General features: G+C 34.7%; 1 pseudogene; it reads right to left on the bottom strand.

The window, feature by feature from the left end:
* Nucleotides 1-5,432: 5,432 nt before the first annotated feature.
* On the bottom strand, nt 5,433-8,572 carry LOC138939010 (uncharacterized; annotated as a pseudogene).
* Nucleotides 8,573-8,825: the final 253 nt, after the last annotated feature.

The following is an 8,825-nucleotide window of genomic DNA, read 5'->3' as shown; positions in this document are numbered from 1 at the left end:
ATGCGTATACAATTTTTTAGAGGTGTTTTCATGCGCAATAATTTACCGATAAACGGTGTACGACGAAATGAGAGCGGTATCGTCAATTTGGATGAAGTCGATGGTTCCGGTACTCATTGGGTTGCGTATGCAAAGAGGGGAGATCGTGTAGTATATTTCGATAGTTTTGGAAATCTGCGACCACCCAAGGAATTAGTGCGATATTTTGGACAGAATGTTGCAAATATAGAATACAATCACACGGCCTATCAAAATTATAATCAAAGTATTTGTGGACAATTGTGTCTTGGATTTCTTCAAACGGTCGATGATCGATATAAATTTAAAGCCTGACAATTCACCATCGCGACTCAGTATTCGTTTGACAGTTTTCCAGCATGTCACTTACACTTACGTTGACCGGCAAGAGTAGCGCGCTTGCTGTAAGTTACTTTCCAGCTATAGATTTAGACGATGGCGATTACGAGCTTGGTTTAACGGACTTTGAAACGTATCATACGATATCGAACGTGAATTCTTGGAATAATAAATTTTATTTTGATAACGACGATAAGGAAATTACGATTCCTGAGGGATCGTACGAATTACACGCTATAAACGAATATCTCCGACATGTAATTTTACGACATCGACGCGTAGTTGATTACAACGATATTGTTGATGACGAAGAACACGATGAATATCCAATAACGCTTCGCGCTAATCATAATACGCTAAAAAGTGAAATCAAATGTGTCTATAGAATAAATTTTAGTAAACCGGGCAACGTTGGATCGTTGTTGGGATTCTCGTCGAATCGTATATTACAACCTCGGAAATGGCACGAATCGGATGTACCAATAAATATTATTAGCGTAAATATTATTCGTATAGAATGCAGCGTAACCACTGGCGCGTACAGCAATGACAAGCGCGTACACACGATACATGAATTTTCACCGAGCGTGCCGCCAGGATATAAAATATCGGAAACGCCAGCACAGATCATTTATCTACCGATCGTCGCACGGAGCATTACTGATTTAACGATACGCATTGTTGATCAAGAAGGACATTTGCTCGATTTTCGAGGAGAGGAAATTACCGTAAGATTGCATATACGGCGGCGGCAAAAATAAAGCCTTTGACAAATGAAATGCTTGTGTTGAACGGAAGCACGGAGCACGCGAGAGACAATATCTTTGCGAGGGACAATATTTTTGCGAGAAGGCGAGTGGTTGCTGTATCGTTTGACAATAATCAGATATCTGGTTACGCTAAAAAGAAGCTCAGCGCGTTGAATCGCGAGTTTTTAAAATCATTGGGATTCGTCGTACGAAATACATAACAATATGAGTGACATCTTGAATATCGGAGATGAGCCGATCTTTGACGACCGTATCATCAAGATTGAGACTCATACGTACAATCCATACGCCAACACAACGCTTGGATATAGCGACGAGATACGGATACCGATACAACATCAAGATTTGTACACGTTACCATGTGAAAGTTTTCTATACGTTGAAGGAAAGTTGATGGTGCGTAAAGTAGCTGAAGAGGGAAGAGTGGTATTGGGAAACAATTGTGTCGCGTTTATATTTGATGAACTTCGATATGAACTCGACGGTGTGGAGATTGACCGCAACAGAAACGTTGGAATAACTTCTACGATTAAAAACTATATCTCTCTAACAACCGAGAAAGGTAAAATCTTGGGGAATGCTGCGTGGAATATGTCACATAATGCTGTTGAATCTTACTTCAATTTTTGCGTGCCGCTAAACATACTATTGGGTTTTTGCGAAGATTATAAGCGAATTGTGATCAACGCTCGTCACGAATTAATTCTGATACGTTCGCGCAACGATAACAATTGCATATTTGGACATGCTTCGGCTGAAGCTGATATCGAATTATTCAAGATACAATGGCGTATGCCACATGTAATATTGAGCGAGGTCAATAAACTATCCTTGCTGCGCGCGTTGGAAAGCGGGCGATACTTGAATATCAGTTTTCGCTCTTGGGATCTATACGAATTTCCTCTATTGCATAATACGACCAAGCATTCGTGGACCGTGAAAGCCGCCTCTCAGCTGGAGAAGCCGCGATACGTGATCTTTGCGCTGCAGACTGGTAGAAAAAATGCTGTGTCAAAAGATATTACTACATTCGACGACTGCAAATTGACCAACGTTAAACTCTATCTGAACTCGGAATTTTATCCCTATGATGATTTGAATTTAGATTTCGATAAAAATAGATTCGCCCTCTTGTTCGATATGTATTCTCGTTTTCGCAAATCTTATTACGGATGTGATAATGATGATGTGTTATTAAACATTTCAAAATTTCTACATTGCGGTCCTCTCGCGGTTATCGATTGCTCGCGACAAAACGAGTCTGTCAAAAATTCCACCGTGGACGTGAGATTAGAGTTTGAGTACAAGGAGGATATACCGACAAATACTACCGCCTATTGTCTCATCTTGCACGATCGCGTTGTCGAATATTGCCCATTGACCAACGTAGTTCGTAAAATTACCTAAATCAGCAAATATCCCCTCCAATGTCAAAATATAAAAAGATTGAGATTTTGACGATCGGCAACAGTCGTACATCGTTCTTGCAATTGTACGGTAATATTATCAGCATGATCGCGCCAACGTTTGTGGATCTGCAGGGATTCATTATCGGGAGAAACTTTGTCGTGAAGGAAGTAGCGATATTGAGAAATGGATCTGTTCTCTCTCATTACTTTTTTGCAAGTCCCGTACCATGGCGTGCGCTTACAAAATCTGAGAGATGCCAAGCTTCATGGTTAATCGGACATCACCATGGACTTCAATGGAAGGATGGAAACGTTCCATACAGCTTCGCTAGGCGTTTAATTACGAGAGCTGTGATGGGCGCGACGGAAGAGGAAGATGGAGCATCTCCTATCGTGTACGTTAAAGGATGCGAAAAACGAGAATGGCTGGTCGATATACTTGACGATGATGCGAGAAACGACATTATTATTGAGACCTTGGATGCGGACTATGAAGATATCACTTCGTTAAATAAGCTAGATGTTACTAATACTATGCGCTGTGAAAAACATTTGAAAAATTGCGCTTTACAAAATGTATTTAAAATATTCAATTGGTGGACGAATCATCATAAAGATTCGTCCAAACATTATTTAGAATAAACTATTGTTAAAATATATTTTATTCTCTTTTATTCTTCCCTTTTCCTCTTTCATATCCCAGTATGCGAGTATTAAATTTCAGTACGTGACGTTAGATAGCAGCGTCAGCCACCTTATCAGGCTATGAATGTTACATTTCAGTACATGCACATAGATTTTAAATATTTGAATGGTGTATAAATAATTGTTTTGTTGTTTAATTGTCGTTCGTTAGCCGTTCAATAGTCGTTCAATAGCTGTTCGATTGCCGTTCGATAACCGTTCAAAGCCGTTCGATAGCCGTTCAAAGCCGTTCGATAGCCGTTCAATAGCCGTTCGATAACCGTTCAATAGCTGTTCGATAGCCGTTCAATAGTCGTTCAAAACCGCTCGATAGTCGTTCAAAAGCCGTTCAATAGCTGTTCGATAGCCGTTCAAAAGCTGTTCGATAGTCGTTCAAAGCCGTTCGATAGTCGTTCAAAGCTGTTCAATAGCCGTTCAATAGCCGTTCAAAGCCGTTCAAAAGCTGTTCAATAGCCGTTCGATAGTCGTTCAAAGCTGTTCGATAGCCGTTCAATAGCCGTTCATAGCCATTCGATTGCCGTTCGATAGTGGTTTACATATTATAATAATATATTATTCATATTTAAAAGACTTTAGATATTTGCTCGTGGAAACATGCTAACATTTGTTTTGTTATCAAGAGCTGAGAGTAAGCGTTCTTCGTAAGTGATACATCTCCTACTCTAAAATGTTTGAGACAATGCCTTTTCCTACATGCACGCCTCGCGCTATCTCTGTCACACCTACTCGCGGCATCGTACCTTCGCGTTCCCTCTTCCCCGCGGCCCCGCACCTACCGTTCCGCAGCGTTCCCCCTCCCCTCACCGCGGACCCCGCGCCGACCGTTCCGCCGCGGTCCCCTCCCCCTCATCGCGGACCCCGCGCCTACCGTTCCGCCGCGGTCCCCTCCCCCTCTCCGCGGACCCCGCGCCTACCGTTCCGCCGCGGTCACCCTTCCCCTCTCCGCGGACCCCGCGCCTACCGTTCCGCCGCGGTCACCCCCCGCGTGACGTCATTCCCACCCCATGACGTCATCCCCCCCCCGTGACGTCATACTCACCCCCGTGACATCACCCCCCCTGACGTCATTCCCACCCCGTGACGTCATCCCCCTCCCCTCCCGTGACGTCACCCCCCTGACGTCATTCCCACCCCGTGACGTCATCCCCTCCCCTCCCGTGACGTCACACCCCCCTCCCGTGACGTCACCCCCTCCCCTCCCCCTCCGTGACGTCATGCCGGTTTACCCTCGCCCCTCACCCCCCTCAGAGGACCTGGCTTAGAACCGGCCTACTATCACTACTATAATATTTTAAAACATTTTTATAATTTTAACAAATGTAAATTAAAATATTAAACTACATGTTTTTAATCTGTTAATTCAAGTTATATTTTTTAAAATAAAACACTATCTTTTTAATCAGATAAATCATGTCATTTTTCTGTATAAAGAAAATGCAATGGATATCTTTACCAGAAAATTTAGATTATGATGAAACCGTATCATCTGCTTCGAAACAAAGAGATACGCTGTGTAAATATTTTATATCAACTGCAGGAGAAGTCCCATGGCAATATGATTATGTGCAAAGAAATGCATATGGTGAAAATGTTTAACAAAAAATGATTTATACGTACGTATATAACTTTCAATTATTTATTAAACCTTATTCTTTCTAACAAAACATCAGTATAAAAGAAGATAACAAGATACTCAAAACTACAGCACAGTACTTTAATAGCGTATTCTAGAGAGATCTCAATTTGAGCAGAACAAATGTAATATGAAAAGTCGAGATCTTAATAGTTTTTGTATTATAAATAGTTGAATAGTTTGCCAATGATGCCGTATAGATTTTGCACACTCAAGTCCTCAACTATATGTAAAAACTATGTACATATCGATATGTTATCTATATATATATTATATATATGTTATATATATTATCTCTTACAGATTTTTCCAGATGAATTGATATTAATTGTCACTGTCCAACTAATTTTTTATCTTTTGTTTTCTTGAAGTATTGTGTATACTGCAACGATCTGCTGTAATTGACAAGTTTTACTAACGATAAATTTTAATTATTAAGCAAAGCATTTATTGATTAAGTATTATTTATTTTATTATTAAGCAAAGAATGTACCTAAACTATTACTTACTTATTTATTAATTACTTATTATTACTATTTATTAATGCTGACTGAAATTTCATTCAGTGTCGTTATTGTATCCATATTTAAACACATAGCATAGTAATGTTTCAACTACAAAATTACATTTACAACAGAACTTTGATGTTGGTGATCTGTGTGTAATAATAAATAAATATTTACACATAAATAAAAAATAACTGAAATGAAATAAAGCTTTTATTATAATTATACAATGAACAAAATGTACATTAAAGTAATTATGCATAAAAAATACGTTTAAGTATTGAAAACAAAACATTAACAAAGTATTTTAGAATTGCACATTTTACACATTTGAAATTGCATAAGTAAATAAAATAAACAAAGTATTTTTTGAGTAATTCTTGAATAATGAAATCAGAAAGTTCTATTTTTAAAAATAATATAATTAAAAACATTATTTTAATCTCTCGAAATTTTTATAATGTAATATTTAATAATGTTTTTGATAATATAATGTAATAAAATAAAAAATGGTATTTTAATGCAAAGTAATAAATTTAAATAATAAAAAAAAGAGAAATATGAGTATACAAGAGAAATATTACATCTTTTGCAGTGGAGAAAATAAAGCATCAGTTATCATTTTTTTCAAATTGTGGAAGATTTGCCAAATGAGCAATAATAAATCGAACAAATGTTTCATCTTCATTATTTTCCTGTTTATTATCTAAAACATTGATAAATTTTTTGGAAACTGATGAAAATATATTTTCAAGTTCCTTAGTTTCATCCATTTTGCTTTTCTTATATTTAACAGGTTTTACATTTAATACATCTTTTCCACTAGTTCATTTACGTATTAATTGTGGAGTATCTTCAAGAATATTTTCTTTATTCTGTTCGTCATCATTAGGATTATCTTCTGTACAGAATCACTTGACATTTTATTGATATCGAATACTTCATTTAAACTAGACTTTGGAATATTGATTAATAGCTCAGAAGATGATATAAGAGATATTGAAGTTTCATTTGCTTTTATATTACTATGCGTTCTGAAAATATAATAATATGCAGATATATGTTATACTATTAAAACAGTAAGTTTTGTGCAATAATATTATAAACCTTCGTTTTCTGACATAATTGTCAAGGAATGATAATTGAGAATAAAATGCAAAAGGTTTGTGAGTTGAAGCAGCACTTCCACTTTTATATTGACTATTCAGGATTCGTTTCTCACGATTATATTGATTTCTTAGAGATATACGCCTAGTTTGACAGTACTCAGATGTATACAAATTACCTGAAAAATTTTGATACTTAAATCCATCATTATATTTATATGAATTAATAAGATGTAAAAAAAATATTGATTAAAAAATAACATTTTTAATTTACCATAATTTTTATTTCGCATAATTTTAGAAATTTCATTCTAAGCATTATCTTTAATTATCTTGTTTTCAAAATCGTTGTGTCCTTTATTGTATAAAAATGAACGTTCTCTATACAATTCAATAAGAAAAGCATCACCGTCTTTTTCTTCTATAAAAATATCATTTTCTTTTTCATTTGATATATCTTCACTGCATACATATACATTAGATTCACAATATTGATGATCTTCTATTTTAATTAACTAAAAAGATTAACAAAGAAGTATATATACACAAATGTACAACATACTATAGATTCAATTTGTTAATCAATGTTATAAAATTTTAATAATAAGATAATTTAGACATATATATAATATATTGGATTAAAAATTTGATTTATAAATACATTAAATAAATTTTTTTTAATAAAGAAGTTAGATTATATTCATTTATTAAAATACATTTCAATGTTTAAAATTTTCCCTCACAGTACCGAACATTGCAGTAAGATTGTAAGGAGATTACAAACTTACACATTTTAATGATCATGTGTTACTGGTATATATCACTAATCTTACAATAAAACCTTTCTTTATAATATTGTCGGAAGATTAATGGAACCTTATTTCAATATTTCACTAACTTTACGCGCTAACATTTCACTTTTCGCGTATGCTGAAAATATTACAAAACTATAAAATATCGTTTAATATTAATAATTGAATTTGATATGTACGTTTCCATATATCCAAAATTATTATTTATTTAATATTTCATAAGAAATGTTACTGCGCGCAATATTCCAAAAACTTTACAAAAAAATAGTATTCAGCCGCTAGTTTGTTTGTTTACCGCTGTGCGACGCGCGATGCGTCCATTCTCGTATTTGAATTTCAGTCATGAGAAGTATATAAAGCTTGCAAAGAGCAACTGGCAAAAAATTAAAAATATAATTATTTTTATCAGTTCAATATTATACTGATACAATCCCAATATAGGAAATTCATATATTGGACTGATTGTTTCTTAGATTGGGCAGATAAATGTCTGAAACAGTTTAAATCATCTATATCGAAAATATATATATATATATATATTTTTTTCAATATTCCCAAAAATACACTAATAAATAGCTCGTTTTATTTAACTTTATGAATTTTTCGCGAGATTCCATATTAAAGAAAAAAAAAGTTTGAACTATTATTATCGAAAAAACGATTGAAAGCTATTGAAAATCAATAGTATTTAATCGATTTTTGCTAATATAATATTTTTTTGCAAGCGTCCCTTATTGAAAATAATATTAAAAAGTTGCTGGCATATTGTATTATTATTTTAATACAACGTTACGCGCAAGGTCTCTGGAATGTTAAAGGGATAAAATTGGGCAAACATTTCTATGTTGCTGGGAGATTAATGGCAGGTTTATTAATCTCAGTGGAATGTTACTATCTTAAGATTTAAGGTGACTGGAACCTTATTAAGATGTTGATGTGCTGTGAGGGGTTATTACATATTTATGAGAGTTAAATGTATTATACAATATTATAAATGTTTATGAAATATTCATCTATTATCAGTAATCGTATAATAAAATTGTTGCTTTCATGTCTTTACATATATTCGTTTATTTGTTGCAAACGCTAACACTTCATATACACGTTCAAGACTCAAGACACAAGACAGTATTGTGCGTTACTTCAAGACAAAGACTTAAGTCATAAAACATTGTCAAGTCAGCTATTCTGCTCAGGTCCTTAAAGACCGTCAGCCCTAGGTAAATTTTTGTGACGGTCAAGTGGGCCCGGAAGTAATTGAAGAATGTTGACATTACCGGCCGTTTGATTGAATCAAAGATAATTACACAAATTATTTAATTCATACGGTTATGTTACATCATCCAGTTATTATTTTATTATTGAAAACACCGACGAGATATCATTAGAGACCGATGCACCGGAAATAAGTTGGCGCTGAAAGTTCATATTTTTGAATAATTAACAGCTCAAACGATTGCTCCTTAATCGCTCCGTCGAATCCACAATTGTTCCCCTTTTAAAATAGTTTTTGAAATATTTACAAAA

This window comes from Polyergus mexicanus, unplaced genomic scaffold (assembly GCF_030449975.1).
Source record: "Polyergus mexicanus isolate NDT 795.1 unplaced genomic scaffold, iyPolMexi1.0 SCAF_13, whole genome shotgun sequence".
NCBI classification, from domain to species: Eukaryota; Metazoa; Arthropoda; class Insecta; order Hymenoptera; family Formicidae; genus Polyergus; species Polyergus mexicanus.
This window is presented reverse-complemented; position numbering and strand designations above follow the sequence as displayed.